The sequence below is a fragment of the Neofelis nebulosa genome, chromosome 1, assembly GCF_028018385.1.
Source record: "Neofelis nebulosa isolate mNeoNeb1 chromosome 1, mNeoNeb1.pri, whole genome shotgun sequence".
In the NCBI taxonomy this organism is placed as follows: Eukaryota; Metazoa; Chordata; class Mammalia; order Carnivora; family Felidae; genus Neofelis; species Neofelis nebulosa.
The window spans coordinates 122,114,804-122,137,276 of record NC_080782.1 but is presented as its reverse complement, the minus strand read 5'-3'; the positions used below and the strand labels follow the sequence as shown (position 1 = coordinate 122,137,276).

At 46.8% G+C, this 22,473-nt stretch overlaps 1 long non-coding RNA gene across 1 annotated transcript in view; it reads left to right on the top strand.

The window, feature by feature from the left end:
* LOC131513854 (uncharacterized) overlaps window positions 1-20,042 on the top strand; it is a 41,831-nt gene extending 21,789 nt beyond the window's left edge. Inside the window, exon 3 of the long non-coding RNA XR_009262849.1 lies at window positions 19,860-20,042. This is a non-coding gene — a long non-coding RNA (uncharacterized LOC131513854). The remainder of the gene's footprint in view (window positions 1-19,859) is intronic.
* The last annotated feature ends 2,431 nt before the right edge of the window (window positions 20,043-22,473 follow it).

The following is a 22,473-nucleotide window of genomic DNA, read 5'->3' as shown; positions in this document are numbered from 1 at the left end:
GAAAGGTACATTTAAGGGGCACCCAGGTGGCTTAGTCAGTTAAGTTCCTCTTGACTTTGGCTCAGGTCATGATCCCACGGTTAATGAGTTCGAGCCCCACATCGGACTCTGCACTGACAGTGCGGAGCCTACTTGGGATTCTCTTTTGCGTCTCCCCTACTCATGCTCACACGCATGCTCAAAATAAATAAATAAACTAAAAAAAAAAAGGTACAGTTAATAATTGTTGGGGAATCTTGTAATTGTTAGTTACTATTTATTATTTTTTTTTAATGTTTATTTTTGAGAGAGACAGACACACACACAGAGTGCAAGCAGGGGAGGGGCAGAGAGAGGAAAAAAGGAGACACAGAATCCAAAGCAGGCTCCAGGCTCTGAGTTGTTAGTGTAGAGCCCAACACAGGGCTCAAAGTCATGGACCACGAGATCATGACCTGAGAAATTGGATGCTTAACCGACTGAGCCACTCAGGCACCCCAAACCATTGGTTACTATTAACTGCATGTACCCAGTACAGGGCTCAGGACTTTTCCGGTATTGTCTCATTTAATTCTCACTGGACAGTTCCATGAGGTAAGTACTATTATCATCCCCATTTTAGAAGAGAGGAAATGGAAGCTTAGGGAAGTGGTACAGAATCCCACTTGGGTTCTCTGTCTTCTTAGCTCATGCTCTTAACCACAACATTATGCTGTTTATAAACTACGAAGATCTAAGAAATCATAAAAAGGAAGCAGAGTGTGGCTAAATTATTCTTCCCTAGAGCATGACAGTTCACCTCGTGCTGTTCCTGCAGACCGCTCATTGGAGGGGACAGTCCTGCATATAATGTTCTAAGCAGACCCTTGCTCCTAGCCTTTTGGATTTCTGGGTTGAGGTTTGGGCCACAAAGAACTATGATCTGTCTTCAGGTCTTGGTCTGTCAAGTTCCATTTCTCACCTTCCAAAACAACACTTTGATGCGTAAGGAAGTCAGAGCCTTTGAACTTCAGTGCCACTCCCTTCACCTACCTCTATGGGATAGGTAGCACCTTTGGCAGTTTTCCCCTCCGAAGTGAGCTTTGTCACCTCTTCTATCAGCCGGGGCTTCTAGCTCTCAAATCCATCTTCTATCACCCAAAACTTCCACGGGGCATTTCCTGACTGAAGAGGAAGCAGCTGACCAGGTAAGAGATTGCCACTGTAATGGCATGCTGAGGACAAAGCGGCTGTGGGCAGCAGTGGCACTGTTAACACCAGCTGCAAAACCCGGCAGAGATGACATTGGCTGGGGACCTATCTTGGATAGAATTCCCAGAGCCCAAAGTAGGGTTTTATGCTCCCCTTTTTAATATTTATTTTTATTTTTTATGAATAGAAGTCCCTTTATCTAAAAAAATTAATACACATTTGCTGTCAACAACTTAAATAATATGGTGATTAATAGAGAAAGTAAAAGTATGCCATTAATGCAACACACTGCCGCACTGTTACCTCCACCCATATGCATCTGCCCAGTCATCACTAGAACAGTTGGGAATCTGTCCTTCCAGATGGTTCTGCTAGTTTCCGGTGTGTGTGTGTGTGTGTGTGTGTGTGTGTGTGTGTGTGTGTGGTGTTTACAGAAATATCAATGAGAAGATCTTGTTCTGTACCTTGTGTATCACGAGCATCTTTGGAATCTATCTGTACAGCTCTCCCTTTTTTAATAGCAGCACACTATTTCACTGTAAGATGGACCAGCAGCTTCCCTTTTTTCTCATCTCTGCTTTAACAGATCTTTCACTTCCTTGGGAACCTGTCTCAGTGCCCTTCTCTGGGTCCTGCCTCAGGGAACTGCACAAATGGGAAGGCGGTCAAAAGGTGGGAAGGGCACTGGTGGGCCCCATATGGGAGGGGGTGGGGGCGGGTGAGTATATTCTGTCCTGGCCATACTGGGGTGCACAGAAAGTTTTCTCCTCATCCTGCCAAATGGTTCCTCCGTCTGCCTGAGGCAAAACCGCACATTTTATGGGAATCATCTTTGAAAATGACCAAGAAGATCAATGCAGAGAAACATAAAAGGCTGTTTTTCTTAGAGTTACACTCCATTTTGGGACCTGCACTCTGGGCATGCACATCATTGTGCTGTCAGAATGACCAAAGGCCCTTCAGGCCAGTCCCTTGCCTCCATTCAAGGCAGGTTTGCAGCCCCAGCTCAGAGTACCCCAGGCTTTTTTTCTCTGTAGCTACTCTGTGTGATTAACAGCTCCGTGAGGTAGAAATTTCCTTCTTGTCACTGGAAAGACACTCCAGCTTAGAGGACTCAGGCTCTTGGCCAGATTTCCTCTCTGTACCTCGAATTCCTCATGTGTAAAATGGAGGTAATAACAGTACCCATCTAATTTGGTAGGGTTTTTCTCTGTAACTTAAATATGTGCATGGCATATTTGGTGTATTATATGAGAGATGGCAAACACTCAGTGTTGTGAATGATTATACCCTAAATCCAAGTAGCTCTTGCTGCACTTTAAACCTAGGCTTTAGAGATCATCTAGGTCACTGGCTCTTCACCCTGGCTGCACACTGAACTCAGCCAGGGAACCCTCAAAAAAATGCCAGTGCACAGGCTTCATTATCAGAGATTCTGATTCCCTGGGACTGAGGTGGGATCAGGGGGATCATTGTTTTTGAAAACCACCCTGGAGAATTCTAATTTGCACTTAGGGTTGAGAGCTACTGAATTTAGTTCAGTGTTCTGTTTCTAGGTGAAGAAACTGTGAGGCCTGGAGCAGGGAAGGGACTTGCTGGGGTTATACAGCCAGACCGGAAGGACCCAGGTCGCTCACATCCTGGATGCCAATTCCCAGGGCTTGTCTTGGGGGCGGGGGGAGGGAAATCCTCCCTGGGATGCCCTTCAGGTGGTCTTGGGGATGAGCAGAGATGCTGTCCCTGCTTCTAGTCTCTCTCTGCATAATGTTGCTGGACGTTTCAATTCATTCTTTGGTCACCAACTCAAGGAGTTTTCCTTTAGGAAGCCGTGGTTCTAGAATCTAGAATATGACCCTCTTTGATTACAGCACATACAGCATGTGAAATAATCCCATCCATCCATCCACTCATTCATTTTGAGAATCTAAGCCCCCTGGGGGCAGGGATGTTGTCTGTCTTGTTCCTGTTGTACCGGGCCTAGAATGGTGACCAGCGCTTAATTAAAAACAACAACAACAACAACAAACATTAAATGACTGAATGAAGGAAATCCCAGGAGGGTAGTTAAGTATTTTATTATTTTTCTGGCCCTAGCCATCTGATTCTCATTACTCCTACAGCCAGGGAAGCCTCTCTCCGCCTTGGCATTTTATAAACCTCGTGTGCGTACGTCGACATTTTAACCATAAATCCAGAGTTTGGGGGCTGGAAAATTCGAGGCGAGGGGATCGGGGGAGGGGGTAAAAACCACCCGGAGGTCCGAAGCCGGGCCCTGGAATTGGCGCGGGAGGGCGGGAGGTAAACCGTCGGGCGGGAGCGCCTCCGCCCCCCGCCTGCCCCCTCCGCGGGAGATGGCCCCGGGCCGCTGCATCCATCAGAGGGGTGCGCCGCCGCCGTCTCCTCCCGTCCGCGGGAATGGAAGGCCGCGGGGGAGGGGACGCGATCCGGGTCGCGGCCCGGGGGCGGCTCCGGCAGCAGCCCCTTCATTCCGGCCGCGCGCACCCCCGGAGGTGGCGCCTTGGGGAGGCTGTATTTTTTTTTTTTTTTCCTCGGAGCCGCAGGGGAGTAGAGGGGGGGGGGGTGGGGGGGAGGGAACCCTGTGTGTGTGTGTGTGTGTGTGTGTGTGTGTGTGTGTGTGTGTGTCCCTTTAAGAGCCGGAGCGCTGCCCCCGCCTTGCAGGCGCCCGGAGCCTCACAAAAGAACAGGATGTTGTTGATTTGTCACCAAACCACAGAGAGGAAATGATTGTAAATTTCCTTTAAACATCCCCACCGCGCTCCGGCCGCCCCCGCTTCCTCCTCCGCCGCCCCCGCCCGGCCGGGCGCAGCGGGGCCTCGGCGCTCCCGCGGGGCGCCCGCTCCCTGGCCTTCCCGGTCAGGCCACAGGCCCCGGGCCGGCTCCGGGGCGCCTGCTGGAGCGGCCCCCCGCCCCCGCCGCGCCCCCACTCGCGTTCCAGCTGATTTCTTCTGATTTTATTTTATTTATTTTTTTACACAACAGCTGTTGGAAGCGCCTTAGGGGACGCCCACCGTGTTTAGCCTTACTACTGACCTGCTGAGGCAGGAATCATTAGCTCCAGTGCTTGGGTGGAAACTGAGGCCCAGGGAAGTTCCCTGAGTAGCAGAAAGTCACCAGCTCCTGAAACGTCTTCAGGGCTTTTGGAACACCAAACATAGATTTGTTTCACCCCAGAGCTTATGTTTGTAAGCGATGCGCCATACAGCCATGGGAACATTCTAGAAATTCCCACTTATCAAAAGTGGCAGTGTCTCAAAGCAACAGTGACCTCAAACGAGGTTTTTTATGAGGAGCATCCCCCACCATGTTCAACTGGGCACCCTTCTTCAAGGAGCTGTTTGGGTCTCCGTTCCATCTGTGCCTTTGTGCATCCTTATGTCTCCTCACACCCTTTCCCATTGTTTGCAATGATTTTTTGAAACCCTCTGGTGGAGTTCATGTTTGCTCTCAACCTGCAGTCCGTGGTCGAGTGGTCAAGTCTGTCTGTGGTGCAGAGAAAGGCTCCGTTTGCTGTACAGAGTGTTCTTTTGGAGCAATTAATGCTTATGATTCCGGCACTGGCTGCAGTGGAGTTCTTGGCTTGAATATTCAAAGCAGCAGATAATGCCCCAGGCGCTGTGCATTCTCTCCTTTCTTTGTCACATAGCCCCCTTAGACATTGCTGGGGGCTTTCATACACGTAAGGAAACAGGTTCAGAGAGGTTGAGGAGTTGGACCAGCTCACACAATGTTTCCTTATTCTAATTACTGGTGGTGTCCTTCTTTGGCCCTTTAAAATTGATTATTTGGTTAAGAGAACAGATAGTGAAAGAAGCACAGGGTATTTTTGTTGGGTCCTTTCTCACCTTAACCCTTGGGGAACTCTAGGCCATATCTCACTTTCTGCAAAAAAGCATTTGAGTGATTCATACTGTCAGGCTGCAGTCTTTCCTTTGGGGCCTGATGAGGTTCTGAGTGGCTTAGAGGAAGAGGGGGACTGGTGTAGGGTCTGAGTTCTTTCCACTCTACTTGAATGGAAAGCAAAAAACATTATCTGGTACTGGATTCCTAAGGCTGAATAGTCCCTCATTTCCAAGACCCCCAATTCTAAACTCTAAGGGGTGGTGAGGCGGACAGGGGTTGGGGGAATGGAGGGTTGTGTTTGACTGCAGATATCATCGTGTCCTATGAGAACACTTAATGTTTTATCATGTCCCTGCCATGGACCATGCCCCGGGGCCGTGTGCTTTTTCATTTGATGCTAAGAAGGTCCTAACGGATGAAAAGTAGATACCCAGAGAGGTTGTACATCTAGGAATGGTATAGCTGGGGTTTGCAGCCGTCTGCACAGGGTCCCTTGTGTCTGTGCAAGAGGAAGTTACCCAGGCGCGCCAGAAATGGGACTGCAGTGCTTGTCTTCAGTCAGTGCAGAAAGCCACGAGGGTCCTGGATGCTGGTGGATTTTGGAGAGAGAAATGCAGTGGCCTTTGGCTCCTTTGTGCTGCAGCTGTCTGCACTTCTTCAACTCTGAGCACATTTGTCGATGGATTTCCAGAGCCACTGCAGTATCTCCACCTGTTCTTTTTGCTTTTATAGATTGCCAGTCACTGGGGCATCCGGGTCCTGAGCATTTGGGGGGGAGAGCCATCTGCTTAATTATTTCCATTCCCCAGACAAGGAACACAGGACACCAACATGCTGAGCTGTTGGTCTGGGCAGGCTGGCTTGAAGCAGAACGAGACAGCAGGAGTTAGGGCCCTCAGCCGCTACCACTGCTCAATTCTAGGGAAGCAGGAATCAGAGGTAGGTCATCTGATGTCTCTTGGCCTCGGTTTCCTAGCCTGTGTAGAACTTCGGCCAGCGTGGTCTCTGATGGCTCTTTCAGGCCTCATCATCCAAAGAATAGCTTCTATTTACTCATTCAGTTAATATTTATTAAACATCTACTGTATGCCAGGCATCCCTGCTGAAGGTGCTGGAGATACAGCAGACTACAAAACAAAAGCTCTGCCTTCTTGGGGTTTACCTTTTAGGTGGAGACAAAAAAAAAAAATTAAACACACAGATATATAAAATGTCAGATAGTTCTTAGTGCTATGGAAGATAAAGAACATAAGAGGGGGATGTAGTGTGTGTGTATGGAAGGAGGAGCTAGTGTTTTATTTAGGGTCCTAAGGGAAGGCTCACTGGTAAGGTGGCACTTGAGAAGGAAGAAAAAAGTGAGCCATACTGCCTTCTGAAGTTTGCTTTAGGTAGTTGGGATGGCAAAGATAAGAACCAGGAGATGGGAGTATGCGGCATAGCACTTACAGTGTGTCAGACGCTGTGCTAAATGCATTATGTTATTTAATCCTGTTATCACTGTATTTTATTTGAAGAAGCTGAGACTCAGAGAGGTTCAGCGATTTGCCCAAGGCCACACAGCTAGTGGGTAGTGGAGCTCAAATTCAACTGCTCCTCTTAACCATCATGCTGCTTCCCACTCAGGGACTCTTTTGGAACTAGTGTTTAATTCATGACCTAGTTCTTTTGATTTCTTGGGGATTAAGTGACAACTGTGGCAGTGACTCCTGGTCCCTGAGTTGCCTGTGTTGGGGAAAGAGCTCAGGGCTTGAAGTTCCTTTTTGTGAGTGGAAAAAGGTAATATGTTTGATGCTGGAAAACCTCATGTTGTGTTTATGGCAAAAGGGTGAAAAAACACCTTCAGATTAGTGTAAACAAGAGAAATGGGAGAATGGGGTAGCCTGAATCCCTCCACCCCCCTCCTTCGCTTTAATTTCCCCATGTTGGGCTCAACACAGCATGTTGTATTATACAGCGATAATTAAAACACTTGGATTAGTGAGCTGAGATTTATAGGGCAAACAGGAGCCAGAGGAGAAACGACAGTCATGTCTTTTATTTGCAGGCAGATATCCAAATTGCCACTTGCTTCCTTTTTCTTCCTGACACTATCACCTACTCTGCTTAATTAGATTCTTTTTTTTCTGTATCATTTCCAACACCCGCTCAGCCTGCTGTTCAGCAGCGAGTTTAGGGAGCTGCATACTGAACCCTTTCCCACAGCCCAGGGAAGCTGAGTCAGGAGCAAGGCAAATAAAAGCCAAGGAGGGTGCCTTGGCATCAGGCTTTGGAGCCCACCTGTCTGTCAGCATCGTAGAGCAGCCTGGGAGGGCGGAACCCAGGGCTGCAGAGAGGAAGCATCGCATATGAAACACCCTCTATCTTGTGGGGAGCAGAGAGTGAATTCCCCAAACAGCAGACCACCCCCAAGACAAAAAAATCCCGTTTCAAAACAAATAGTTAAATCATGTTCCCAAATTTTTATTGAATATTTTACTATATTCAAAGTATCATCATAGACTCTGTGGGGGGTGAGGGGTAGAGGGTACTGAGATGAAGAAACTGCTGTCCAAATTTATCATCTAGCAGAAAGAAGAGTTGAAAATAACTGATGAGAATTATGGTCAAATTCATATGTTTGATAAGTACTTCTTGAATATCTAGTACATGTCAGGCATTGTTCTAGGCACTTAGGGGATACAGTAGTGGCTAAACACTGGAAAATCCCTGTCCATGTGAATTTACCAGCTCTTGGGCTGGGGGATGGGGCAACAGTGAATTCATCACTAAAGAGCCTGAGAAGTATGGAGAGGGTGCCTGGGTGGTTCAGGTGGGTGCACGTCCGATTTCGGCTTAGGTCATGATCTTGAGTTCGTGGGTTCTGGCCCCATGTCAGGCTCTCTGCTGTCAGCACAGAGCCGGCTTTGGATCCTCTGACTCCCCCTCTTTTTGCCGCCTGCTTGTGCGCTCTCTCTCAAAAATAAATAAACTTTAAAAAAAAAACTATGGAGAAAAATTAAGTGGAAAAGGTGGCTAGGAGAGTCCTGGGGCTGGTCATTTTATTTTATTTTTTTTAATTTTTTTTTTTAACGTTTATTTATTTTTGAGACAGAGAGAGACAGAGCATGAACGGGGGAGGGTCAGAGAGAGGGAGACACAGAATCTGAAACAGGCTCCAGGCTCTGAGCTGTCAGCACAGAGCCCAATGCGGGGCTCAAACTCACGGACCGACCGTGAGATCATGACCTGAGCCGAAGTCGGCCGCCTAACCGACTGAGCCACCCAGGCGCCCCAAGGGCTGGTCATTTTAAAAACAAAAAGGGTGAAGGCAGCACGCCCTGGTGCAGACTGACAGATCTGATAGGGGATCTGGGCTTCCGCACCTGCTAGCTGTGTGACCTTCACGTTTCTGTAATCAATTGGTCTGAACTTTATTTTTCTCACCTGTACAATAGTAGGACTGGTCATAGACACTCATAAAAGGATTAAATGAGGCAATATATATATATATATATATATATATATATATATATATAATTTATATTGGCATATTTATATTGGCATATATATATAGGCATATATGTATATTGCCATATATATATTGCCATATATGTATATTGCCATATATATATATTGCCTATATATATATATATATATATATATATATATATATGAAATTAGGAGCACCTGGGTGGCTCAGTCAGTTGAGCGTCTGGTTTTGGCTTAGGTCATGATATTGCAGTTCGTGAGTTTGAGCCCTGAGTTGGGCTCTGTGCTGACAGCTCAGAGCCTGGAGCCTGGAACCTGGAACCTGCGTTGGATTCTGTGTCTCCTTCTCTCTCTTCCCCTCCTCCACTCATGCTCTGTCTGTCTGTCTCTGTCTCTCAAAGATAATAAATAAATATTAAAAAAAGAAATATATAACAAATATAAAAATATATTAAATACATATATATAATCCATACCTAATTAGGGCTCGGTGAATGCTTGCCGTTTTCAGCATTATATGCTTATAAGAAGGTCATGCAGAGCTGAAGGCACAGTGAGTAGTTACAGTTGGAAAGAAAAGGGTCGTTAACCACGTCCCCCTTCCCTCACAGTTTGCGCATCCACCCAGAAGGCAGGAGTGTGGGTGCGCTCCTGTGGCAGGCAGCATCAGGACTACAGAGGGTTTAGGTCCGGGTTTGGTACTCAGGCTGTATAGGCGGGAGCTGGAGGATTGTCGAGTTCTGCATTCACTCTTAAAAATTATTTTCCACATGCTTGGTGTTCACCCTGATACTCCACAACCAGCGTGGCAGGGGGGTTGGGGCTGCCCACTTGACAAACGGGAAAAAAGGCACAGGATGTGAGTGCCTGGCCAAGGTCACCTCCAGTCTCCAGAGGAGATCTCCTGCCGGCCTCAAGATGAGTCATCCTGGAGTGTTGTTCCCGGGGTGAAATCACAAAGGAAGGAAGGCTTGGATTTATTGCAGGCAGCCCGGGAAGTTTCCTGTTCTTGAGAAATCTCAGAAGCAGTAACTCCTCCACCTGCAGGGCTTTGTTCTTCCTAGATCAACCTACTCCCGAGCTCCCCGAACCTCCAGAAGATACAGGGTCTGATATGGGGCTAGGGCGAGGGCAAGGGTCGAAAGCCTTTGACATAAACAGAGGAGGAAGAAAGAAGAAGCCGTGTAGGGGTGGAGAGCTTGGGCCCTGGGGTCAGACACATCTGGGTTTGGTGGTTCTGCCACTTACCAGCTTGGGCAAATCACCTAGCCCTCTTCGAGCCTTAGTTTCCTCATTTGTAAAGCGGAATAGTAACGGCCTATAACTTACAGGTTATTGGGAAAGTGAAATAAGGTCATGTGTGCCAAGAGTTTAGCCCAGTGCCTGGCAGTAGGAGGAAAAGGGGGCAGCTGGGTAAGGGAGAAGGGGTGAGAGGGCCCTTGGGTTGTGCATCCCTCCAACGCCAGAGCAGTTAGATGAGGTCTTGGTGAAGTTCTTTCCACCCACGGCTTCTGGAGTCAGTCCCACGGGAGGTGCGTCTTGACCCCCTAGGAGTTTATGCTGGGCCCAGCAGAGCAGGACCAGTCAAGTCTCCAATGTCTTCCTGCTGTTGCTCACCGCATCGTGGTTCACTGGGCACGGCAGGCCTGGGGGGTTGAGGGCCCCCTCGGTTCGCTTGCTCCCCCTCCCTTTAACCTTTGCTTCTCTGGCTCAGACCCATTATTCGTCCTGTTGCTGTTGACTCTATATAATGAAAATAATTGAGCCTGTCTCCACCGATGACTGTCTAGGAACAAAGCAAGCCTGGCCCAGTCATCTGCCTCTGATTGAACACACCCCACCTGCTGCAAACGGTGCTGCTGGAGCCTGGGTTTAACCCGGGCTGCACTGCTAGGTGCACTTTGCAGCGTGGCTGATGCCGTACTGGACAGCCTCATGCTTTGCTGAAGGGTGTCTAAAGGTTCTGGGACCAAGGCGCAGAAGCTCTGAGGACACCTCTAAGCGTTATCCAAAGCCCTAATTGTGTTCTCCAGTTAAGCATCTGCTTTTCATCCACCAGCCCAACTTCCTTGCCGCGCCCTGTCCCATTGGATGTAGATTTCTCGAAAAGAGATAACTGAGGGAGCTAAAGAGTTAACCTGGGCTTGGGGTGGGGAAGCTACTGACGCTTCTCAGATTTTTCTGATTTTTATGTAAATGTTCCAAGAGCAGATCTCAGAGGAACAGCATTGCCCAGCAAGAGTGGGCAGGGTTGTTGATTGGAGGGATCTTATTTAATTGTATTAGTCTAGTCCAAAGTCGCATTTGTATCTGTATATTTTGCTAAGATAATATCACAATCTTATGTGAAAACAACCCCACCACCCTGTCTTCCTATCTCTGAAAGGACCCTGCCCTTTTGCCTGGGATCCACTCTCCTCTTTACCCTTGCACATAATGTGAACTGGCTCTCCCGGGGCCAGGACTGTGCTAAATGTTTACATATTTTCCACTTCCACCAAATGCTTGCAATAATTCAAGAAGGAAGGAATTATTATCCCTGTTACTTTAACGAAGAAAGTGAGGCTCTGAGGTCTGGTCATCATAGTTAGCAGAACAAGGATTCAAACCCAGGTTTGATTCTATCCCAAGTCTGCAAATTTAGTGATAGATATGAGTGTTTTCCATTCACCATGATACTATAAACATTTCCCCATGTTCCTTTATAGTCTTCCTAATTCTTGTTTAAAATAGGAACCTCAGGTATTGGGCTACATGACATAAGCCAGTCAGAAAAAGGCAGATGTCATATGTTTTCACTCGTATGTGGAATTTGAGAAACTTAGAAGACCATAGTGGAAGGGAAGGAAAAATAAGTTACAGAGAGGGAGGCAAACCATAAGAGACTTTTAAATCCAGAGAACAAATAGAAGGTTGATGAGGGTGGAGGGACTGGAGAAAATGGGTGATGGGCATTGAGGAGGGCACTTGTTGGGATGGGCACTGGGTGTTGTATGTAAGTGATGAATCACGGGAATCTACTCCTGAAGCCAAGACTACACTGTATGTTACCTTAAGTGACAATAAATTATTTTTAAAAATAAAATAAAATAAATAAGATAAGAACTTCAGATTCCCCGAACCATCACTGTGTGACCATCTTCTCCTTTTGGGTGTTTGTGGACAAGGGCACTGGCTAAGGGCTGCTGAGCAGTGGTAGTAGCAAAGGGCACCGTGTGGAGGGTGGAGGGCTGGGCTCTTGGAACCTGGAACACATTGCCGCTGAGAGGAGCACACGGACCTGCTACCACGTCCGCTCGCTTTGACCCCGGCCACTGGGGCAGGCAGCCCCTGCATGCTCGCTCTCTATTTCACCTGTGTGATTGGGGTGGGGACTGGGTCAGGGCGGCAGCCGGTCTCTGCCCGGGTGGGGGTGGTAGGGAAGGTGCAGTCCCCTTGAGGTGGACGGAAGTAGAGTTTCTATCCCCATCTTACAGAAAAGAAACCTGCGTCTCATGGATGTCAAGAGACTTGCCAAAGCACAGCTCTGACATGGCAAGGTGAAGAGCAAGGTGTTGGCATCCTGACTCCTGTGCCATTCTCCTCCGTCATCCTGACATTTGTCTCTGCTCTTCTGGGTGTCTCCTCCAGACCACTTCTCTTCCTGGTACATGGGGATGCTCCTCAAGTAAAAAACCGCGTCTGTAAATCCACACCAGATACTGGTGGTACAGCAAGGCTAGCCCCGTAGAGAAAACAATTTCTTTTTCTTTTTCTTTTTTAAGTTTATTTATTTATTTTGAGAGAGAGGGAGAGCGTGTGTGTGTGTGTGTGTGTGTGTGTGTGTGAGCAGGGAAGGGGCAGAGAGAGAGGAAGAGAGAATCCCAAGCAGGCTCTGTGTAAGCACAGAGCCCAATGCGGGGCTTGAACCCACAAACCATGAGATCATGAGCCAAAACCAAGAGTCGGATACTTAACTGGCTGAGCCACCTAGGCATCCCGAGAAAACGATTTCTAAAGAAGGGCAGAGTAGCTGGCAGGGAAAACCAGGAACCTATTTCTGAAAAGCTTCCCAGAAACAAGGTGGAGTTTTTCATCTTGTTGGCCCAGGATCATGGCTCAGATTCCTCCTGTAAATCTTTAGGATTTAATGTGGCCACTCAGCCTCTGTCCCAAGAAATGCAGTGCTGCTAGAAACACCTTTTTCAAGTCTAAGTAATGATCCTGCACAGTTTTCTTTCATAAGAGAAAAACCTGAGACCCTTAAAAGAGTGTTTGCAAACAGCATTGAGTTCTTAGAATGACAAGACAGTTTTAAGACAACAACAACAACAACAACAACAACAACAACAACACATTGTCTATGTCAACTCTTCAGCTCATCAATATGAAATGAAGATGAAGATTCATTTATGTGAATAGACCATTTTTTTGGTTGGGGGGGGTTGTTAAAAATTCATATATCTTTGTTAATGGAATCATTTTCACATGCACAATGGGGGAAAAACACCAAACAAAAAAACTAGGGTCATAAAACCTTTCCTGGAACAATCAGCAAAGGAGTGAGTCCCTGAAAATGCAGATTTGTGGTATTATCTTTGCATATTGGCAAAATTCTCCTAGCCCTCCGATAGTGTGTTATGGACCTAATCTCCTGTTATATTGGTTTAGCATCCTCTTTTAAATTATGCTTTTCCTAGACCATGTTTATCTGCCCTCACTCTGAGCCACCTGTGTTGGCCACTTTGCACTCACCATGGCCTTGAATCCTTACAACCCTTACCCCTTTGAAATAGCCAGGGTTCCTCACTCTATGAAAACACAATGAGAAACTAGAGTTTTGCAACATAAGGGCCCCAGAGCTGTAGTTAAGAGTGATGACCAAACTCTGAAAGGCTCCTAATGGGAAGTTAGTGGGAAAAGCAGGACCTGAATCCAGCTCTGGATGACCCCTAACACATACTGTTTTGCACTGCTCAGTTCTGCCTTAAATTAGCAAACCTGTGCTGAGCCCCTTCTGTGGAGTAAGGTGCCCTGTTAGGCACGTTGAAGGATATGCTAAGGTGAGTCAGAATGTTTATCCTCTTCAAGGCACCTGCAATCTAGCCTGGGTTGGAGGGTTATCCTTTCTTGTATAGAAACATTCATTAATTTGTGTTTTTTTTAATGTTTATTTATTTGAGAGAGATAGAGAGTGAGTGGGAGAGGGGCAGAGAGAGAGAGAGAGAGAGACAAAGAATTTCAAGCAGGTTGTGCACAGTCAAGCTGAGCCCGATGTGAGGTCCCAAACTCATGAACTGTGAGATCCTGACCTGAACTCAAACTGAGAGTGGGATGCTCAACCGACTGAGCCCCCTAGGCACCCGAAACACATACCAACTTGTAATCCTCATTTTACAGTAAGAAACTCAATCAAAGAGGTCAGGTGACTTGCTGAAGGTCACATAGCTATGATGTGACAAGACTTATTAAATGGGTGTTGGCCAGAGGCCCACAGTAGTCCAAGCCTCTTATGTGGGCCATCACATTCCTACCTGCTAGGCAGGTGGTAGGTCAGAGCTGCACTTAAAGGGCAGACAGAGGCCAAAGTGGCAAGTACTTAGAGGGTATGGTGCTCAGTGCTCCTGAACTGGCGAGAATTTCCAAAAGAGCCCTATCCCTTCAAGATGCCTGTAGACTCCTGGGTCCGTTGTCTTACGTGCAACAGAACTCATGGGCTCACCTGCCTGGCTCCCTGTGATGAAGAGTCCCTGCTTTGGCAAGCAGACGCAGGAGACTTCTGTCCCCAAAGATTTTCCTGTAGGACAGAAGCTACCAAGGCCTGCTGAGTTGGGCTAGGCTGTACTTGCTTTAGGCTGTGTAAGCCAAGGAAAGCCTGGAGGAGCAGAGGAAGGAGGGCAGGCTTGGTAGATGCCCTTTGCTGTCAGAGAGCAGTTAGCTCCACCCTCCCCAGGCCTGGGTTTTCCAGGCCCCACCCCCCCGCGGGGGTTACTTGAACTCTCAGCTTGTCTGCTCAGCTCTGCGTGGGCACGAGGATGACTTCGACTCCCTTTGCAGTGTTGGGAGGGGAGATGAGAAACGATCGAGTCCATTGGTGGACTCAGGGTTGATGCTTCTCATGTTTCCTTCCTTTGAATTTCTAGCTGGTCAATAAGCCCTATAGGACTTTTCTGTCATCTTCACATCTGCAGTGACAGCATTTCCCTGTCCCACACTCTAGGCTCCTTGATGACTGCCCCGCTATACATGGATTTCATTGGAGATGTGCACATTCAGAGTTAAAAGATGCTGGGGTGCCCATGTATCATACCAGGCATGGAGGCAGTGAGGCCATTCTTTTATTTGGCCTTTACAGTCACCTAGTTTGGGTGTTCCTCCTATCTTCTGCCTCATTGGCTGTGTGACCTAGGTTATGTTATTTAACCCTCCTGTGCCTCTGTTTCCATATTTGCAAAATGGAATGAGAATAGTACTTTTTCCCAGAGATGCAGGAAGTATTCAACACAATAGTGCCTCAGAGCCCCGTGGCACTGGTACGTGCTAGGAAATGTTATCTAAAACACCAAATCCAGCTAGAAGGGACTGTAGACATCAGGGCCCACCTTTTAATTTGTTTAAATTAATTTATTAAGTAATTGACAATACTGATAAGTAATAGCAATCACTGATTGGGGCTCTTGCCACGTGCCAGGCACTGGGCTGCGTACTTTCATACATTAAGTTACTGATAAATGTGAAGGTGCACCAAGTTCTTTTCCAAAGAGGCAGCCACCATCACCAATACTCTGTGCATCTTTACCTTTGTCCTCTGTGAGCATCCAGATATTTAAATCTTTTTTTACCCCTTCAGCTTCAAATTTGAGAAATCTCGACAAATTGTCATAAAAGTGCTTATGCTGTGGAGCTCCTGGGTGGTTCACTTGGTTAAGCGTCCAACTTCAGCTCAGGTCATGATCTCATGGTTCCTGGGTTCGAGCCCCATGTCAGGCTCTGTGCTGACAGCTCAGAGCTTGGAGCCTGCTTTGCATTCTGTGTCTTCCCTCTCTCTCTGCCTCTCTCCTGCTCACACTCTGTCTCTCTCTTTCTCTCAAAAATAAATAAACATTAAAAAATGTTTCAAAGAATGTAAGTGACTGTAGGGGTGCCTGGGTGGTTGAGTCAGTTACGTGTCTGACTCTTGGTTTCAACTCAGGTCGTGATCTGAAGGTTCGTGAGTTCAAGTCCCACATCTGGCTCTGTGTTGATAGTGTGGAGCCTGCTGGGATTCACTCCTTCCCTCTCTGTCTGCCTCTCTCTCTCTCTCTCTCTCTCTCTCTCTCTCTGAAAATAAAAAATAAACTTTAAAAAAAAATAAAAGAATGCAAGGGACTATTTAGTGTGGTCAAAGAAATACAGTATTGTATGTCAGCTGTGCTTGAAATTAAAAAAAGGAAAGAAAAAAAATAAAGAGTTCCAACAATTTACATATTTTAAAAACCAACAAATACCTCAAACATTAGCAAATCTAAAAGAATCACATTTTTATTAATTAACAGCCTGACACACCTCTATCACACTTTCTTTATTATTTTTTTTAATGTTTATTTTTGAGACAGAGAGAGACAGAGAGACAGAGCATGAGCGGGAGATGGGTCAGAGAAAAAGAGGGAGACACAGAATCCGAAGCAGGCTCCAGGCTCTGAGCTGTCTGCACAGAGCCCGACACAGGGCTCGAACTCACAAACCGCGAAATCATGAACTGAGCTGAAGTCGGATGCTTAACTGACTGAGCCATGCAGGTGCCCCACCTCTATCATACTTTTTATTCCTACTTTTTCTAGCTTCATATTCTTTGCTCCCTTCTTCATATAATTTTCTAAAATAATCTGTGGAGAGACTAAATGATAATTCAGCCTTTTTTCTAGCATGGTTGATCAAAATTTGTCTTTTTCTTGTAGTTTTATAGTTTTATTAACACAAACACGATGTGCATATAAGCCGTCTGTTCATTTTCTTTGCTGTGCAGACTGGCATTGGGATTGGTCACTGTGATGGCCAGCGGGGCTGCTCTCTCCACAATGGTTCTGCGGTTCCTGGAAGAGATGCTGTGAAGCAATGTCTGTACAGTAAGATCTGTTGCACATCAGCAGCACTTCAAGCTCTTGTCAGTGCCTCTGGGTTTCCACCAGTTGTGCTTGATTTCAACGTGTCAGTCTGACTGGTGTTGGATGAATTTCTTGGTCCTCTTTTTTTTTTTAATGTTTATTTATTTGTACGTGTGTGTGTGTGTGTGTGTGTGTGTGTGTGTGTGTGTGAAAGAGAGAGAGAGAGAGGGAGAGAGAGAAAGCTCGAGTCGGGGAGGGGCAGAGAAAGAAGGAGAGAGAATCACAAGCAGGCTCTGCACTGTCAGCACAGAGCTCGACTCGGGGCTCCATCTCATGAACCGTGAGATCATGACCTGAGCCAAAATCCAGAATCAGATGCTTAACTGACTGAGCCACCCAGGCGCCCCTTCTTGGTCCTCTTTTTAACAATCTTGGGCTTCACCAGCGGTTTGAGGGCAGCCATGGTGCCAAGTAAGAGGTGGCTGGTGAGATTTGTCTTTTGTTATTAACAGTTGAGGTGCAGGAAATGAGCGAATTCACATAGCTACATGCACCGTTTGTAGTATTAATACATGTTCGTGTCCCATAAACAGGAATTTTGGTCAATTCTGTTTTGTGTGATTGTCATCAAAAATGAAATAGGAGACTACGGTGCACTCTTACTGTGTGCATCAAGTGCATTTGTGAGAGAAGAGAACTTCCCCTTTGACCACGGGAATGGAATCCTCCCCTTACAGTTTTATAGGTCTCACGGTGAAAAGCCTTTCTCACAGGCTGGCATCTGGCTCTGTACGTTTTAAACCTGTCTCTCTCTTCCCTACCACATGCAGTAGTCTCTTCAGTGTTGGGCCCCGGAGCACATGTTCATGTGGTGTTTCCCCCGCTGATGTGGCCGGTGTCGGGAGCTGGGTGGTGGGCACTTGGGTGCAGGAGTACTCGGGAGCTGTGTCTGCCTGGAAAGGTTTGCGGTAACTTGTCATATGTGGGGGTGACTGCGAACCACATCGATCTCTCCTGCCAGAAGCTCAGTATCTCACCTGTCTGACTCTTGCTTGGGCATTCCCTGAATGCCAAGGCCACTGTAACACCACACAACAGGAGGGCGGGCATAACAGAAGGGAAACTGGGGTGGGGAGAAACAGGACTGTTTCTACTTGTGGTTGAGACTTGACTTTGGCAGAACTTAGAGAAACCCAAGACCATGTGCACATGTCTCTTTCCAGGGCCCTGGAAGGGGCTACTGTGAGCCAGGGCTCTGAAGCTTTAGCTCTGTGAGCTTCACAGTGATCTGGGTAGCCCTTGCTTGTATTTGTGGTTAGAGAGAGCCATGCAGCCCATTTAGAAGCTGTGTGACCTTGTCTCTTATAAACATGGGTCCCGCAGTAGTAAGCATGATACTGTTACTAATATTTACTTCACTGGGAATGTAAACACGAGGGCGGGCGCCAGTCTGATTGTTTATTGCTGTGTTCACGGTGTCTAGAACACACAACCCACACTCAACAAATACCTATTTTGTGAATTTCTTGAAATGCGGGGTGTTGGGTGTTTAGCCCCAGGCTCTCAGAGAAAAGGAAACTGAGGCACAGTGCGCTTTCCTGTGCTATACACTGCCCCTGGTTACACCCAAGGGAAACCCTGGGTGTGTGGACCTCCTTTCCCTCCCGCTGACCCTCTCACATGTGCTGCATAGGAAGGGGAAGCTTAACTCACTTCCAAGTGCCTGAGATAATCATCGGAGTTATTCCCTCTGTTATGGACATGAGCCAGGGTCCCTGAGTCTCATCCCTGGAATTTGCTCTGATCCGCAGAATCCAGTGTTCCAGAGATTCTCCTGTCTTCTCCCCCTCCACTCCCGGCCCTAGGTCCCTGGGAATGGTGGGAAGCAAGGAGACAGTTGAAAGAACAAAGGTGAATGGTTTTGAGCCATAAAAAAGTGAGCCTGAAAAACAAGTTTGGAAGATGAATGGCTTTGGGCTTGCAGAGCTTAGCAGGGGCAACCCTGAGAATTGCTGACATTCCCGCCCAAGAACTCCCGGAGGCCCTGCATGAGCCACAGCCCATGTCTGTGCAGCTCCCCCTCTATTTGGGGAGGTCCTCAAGCAAAGCTAGAAGTCACCCTGTGCTGTGGAACGTTGGAGATGAGGCCACAGGGGCCTCCTCAGTCAGTGGTCATCTTGTCATCACGTGATGGGAGCCGTGGTCTAAAGCGCCAGCTGGTTGCAGGTGGTCACTCTGCTAGAGACGCAGAGCCCGTGCCAGAAGTGCAGTCTGGGTCCTGTAGATGGAGCATGCCTCTTTGCCATCCTCTGTCTGATGTGGATTTCCAGCCAAGCTCTGCACCGGCTCCCACCTCTGCTTTATGCTAAGCTGCCCCGATGGATGGTGTGGGCCTGTTCTGGGATGCTTCCCCTTTCTAGGGGGAGCTCAGGAAAACATGAGGACGCTTACTGCTCTTGCACCCCCCCTCCCCCCATTAACAAGACAACCGGGATGCTGCAGGCTCTCCTTCCAGCCTGATTCCTTCCCCCCCCCCCCTGCCCTCTCCCCCCCACCCCCAAGCCCTGGGATAATATTTATATACAAATGCTGGCTCCGGTCTCCACCCAAGAAAACACCAGCTGCTATTGAAAATCTTTTTTGCATGTGATAGAGAGCAGAGCACTGGGCCTCACGTGGGCCCCCTTGAGCTTCTCTGGAGGGTGGTAGGGAACAGCAAGTGGGTTTTATTTGTGTTTTTCAAAGTCGTCCCAGGGCTGTGTCCAGGCAACTGAAGGCCTGTCAGAGCCAAAAACGCCCCATTCCTTTTTAGAATAGACAAAGGGATTAGGTGTCCCGGGGACTTTAACAAATGCATTGTTGGTGGTTTTGATTGAGGTTTCATTGAGGGAAGGCGAGTGCAGAGAAGAGGATGCCAGAGTTCCTGGCTGCCAGTGTTGTGAAGATGCCTGGAGACAGGCATGCATAAACTCTTGGCCGTGATGTAAATTAGTGCAGCCTCTTGGAGAGAAATTTGGCAGCATCTTTCATAAAAAATGAGTGTGACCTTTGAGGCAGCAATTCCACTCCTTGGAAACTATCCTAGAGTGATGTTTGCCCCTGTATACAAGGATCTCTGTGCAGAAATGCAAAAAAGTAGGAAATCACCAATGTGTCTCTCAGCAGGGGATGATGGGCTTAGTAAATGACAGTTCATCCAAATGATGGAACACTATATGACCATTAAGGAAGACAACAAAGTAAATACAGTAGTTCTCCCCCTCCCCCTCCCCCACCATTGAAAGGTTTGCTTTTTAGAGTTCCAGTTACCTGTGGTCAACTGAAGTTCAGAAGCAGCTGACCTTCCCGAAAAATCTGCAGAAGTAGCCTGATGCTATGTCCCGATGCCTGCGCCATTCACCTCACTTCATCTCATCACGTGGGCATTTTATCGTCCCACATCATCACGAGAAGAAGGGAGAGTACAGTACAATAAGGTATTTTGACAGAGAGGGAGACCACACTCACCTAACTCTTATTACAGTATATTGTTACAATTGCTCTATTTTATTATTGGTTGCTGTTGTTAATCTGTTACTGTGCGAGTTCTTTTTTTGTTTGTTTGTTTGTTTATTTTTGAGAGAGAGAGAGAGAGAGGGCATGAGTTGGGGAGAGGCAGAGAGAGAGAGGAAGAGAGAGAGAATCTCAAGCAGACTCCATGCTCTGCACTGAGCCTGACCCAGGGTTCGATCTCACAACCGTGAGATCATGACCTGAGCTGAAATCAAGAGTTGGACACTTGACTGTCTGAGCCACTCAGGCACCCCTGTGCCAAATTCTTAAATAAAATTTCTCACAGATATGAATGTGTAGGAAAAAACAGTATATATAATGGTTTCTAACCATCTATGGGTGTCTTGGGATGTATTATTGACTATGAATAAGAGGGGTTTGGTGCAGTGGGAATGGCCGACACACAGACAGTTCTTACTCCACACAGTATTCTAAGTTCTATACTTATTTTATAATATTTATGTATTTATAATATTAACTCATTCAATCTTCACAACAATCCTTTGGTTGCTATTAGAATGATAGACGGGGAAAGAGATGTAAAGTTATTTGCCTAAGATCCCATACCTAATGAGCTGGGCTTCAAGCTGGCTGGCCTCAAGTTCTAGAACCACCACACAAATGCCTGTAACTCCAGATAAAGAAGGAAAGATGCCCTTGAGTTATTTTTTTTTTTAATTTTTCTTAGTGTTTATTTATTTTTGAGAGACAGAGAGAGACAGCATGAGTGGGAGAGGGCAGAGAGAGAGAGAGAGGGAGACCCAGAATATGAACCAGGCTCCAGGCTCTGAGCTGTCAGCCCAGAGCCCGACGCGGGGCTTGATCTCACAGACCGCGAGATCATGACCTGAGCCGAAGTCGGACACTCAACCAACTGAGCCACCCAGGCGCCCCAGCCTTGAGTTATTCTTAAGTGAAAAATTTAAGTAGCAAAGAGTGTGATTTTATTTATGTAAAAATAATTGTTTGTGTATGTGTATGTGCACACACATGCATGCACATGTGAATGTATCACATGTATATGTAAAATTCAAGATCCGGAAGAATACATATACCCAGGCAGTAGTTCCCTTTAGGGAGGCATAGGAGATGGGGTATATAAAGAGTACTCTTTTTTTTTGTATTATTAACTAGATATAGCTTTATATTTTCTTGAACTAGTGCTTTTTGGAATTTTAGGAACAATAAGCTTGACCACACTATCAAGGTAATGATAATAAAATAATCATTTTTTAGTTTCTTTTCTTTTTTTGTTAAAAAAAATTTTTTTTTAATGTTTATTCATTTTTGAGAGACAGAGAGAAACAGAGTGTGAGTGGGGAAGGTGCAGACAGAGAGGGAGACACAGAATGCGAAACAGGCTCCAGGCTCTGAGCTGTCAGCACAGAGCCCGATGCAGGGCTCAAACTCATGAACCACGAGATCATGATCTGAGCCAAAGTCGGGCGCTCAGCTGACTGAGCCATCCAGGCACCCTCGTACTTTAGTTTCTATTTCTAAATGGTCCTTAGAGGGGCGCCTGGGTGGTGCAGTCGGTTAAGCGTCCGACTTCAGCCAGGTCACGATCTCGCGGTCCGTGAGTTCGAGCCCCGCGTCAGGCTCTGGGCTGATGGCTCAGAGCCTGGAGCCTGTTTCCGCTTCTGTGTCTCCCTCTGTCTCTGCCCCTCCCCCGTTCATGCTCTGTCTCTCTCTGTCCCAAAAATAAATTAAAAAAAAAAAAAAAAAAAAAAAATAAATGGTCCTTAGAAAGGAGAGACTTCCTATAATCATGGGCTCAGAATAACCCTTGTGATTAACTCCAAAGTAAAAGATGCATTGGCAGCCTAATAGACAGGGCTTGTGATAAATTAGATGAAGGTAGTCCAAGTTCTTCGGATTGGCTGAAAGGCATCCTGAGATAATTATTCTTACTCTCATTACCGTTGAAAGTCTTGCCTTCTCCTCGAAGCCTTTGCCCAGACATTGGAAAAGTCTGGTGATTTTTTTCACACACAACCCCTCCACATGCCCTCCTCACTCCCCTGCCTCTTGCATGTAATGTGTTTGTGTAATGCATTATTGTACCTCACATAAATACTCTAGGCATTTGAGCCTTTGTGTCATCACTTTCCCTTCAGGGTCATCCTGTCCCAATGCACTCATGATGTATTACATTTTTAGGTACTTTGCAACTTGCAAATCTTATTCCCATTTCATTATTTCAATTAACTGAGCATGGTGCCTTGTCACTGTAATGCGCTTCACCCAACATCTTTTTTTAGAGGTAAAGCAGGGGCTTAAGAGAGGATCTGATGAGGAAAATGAAGGCTATCAAAATTTTGACACCTATTATTATTAAAAAAAATTTTTTTTTATGTTT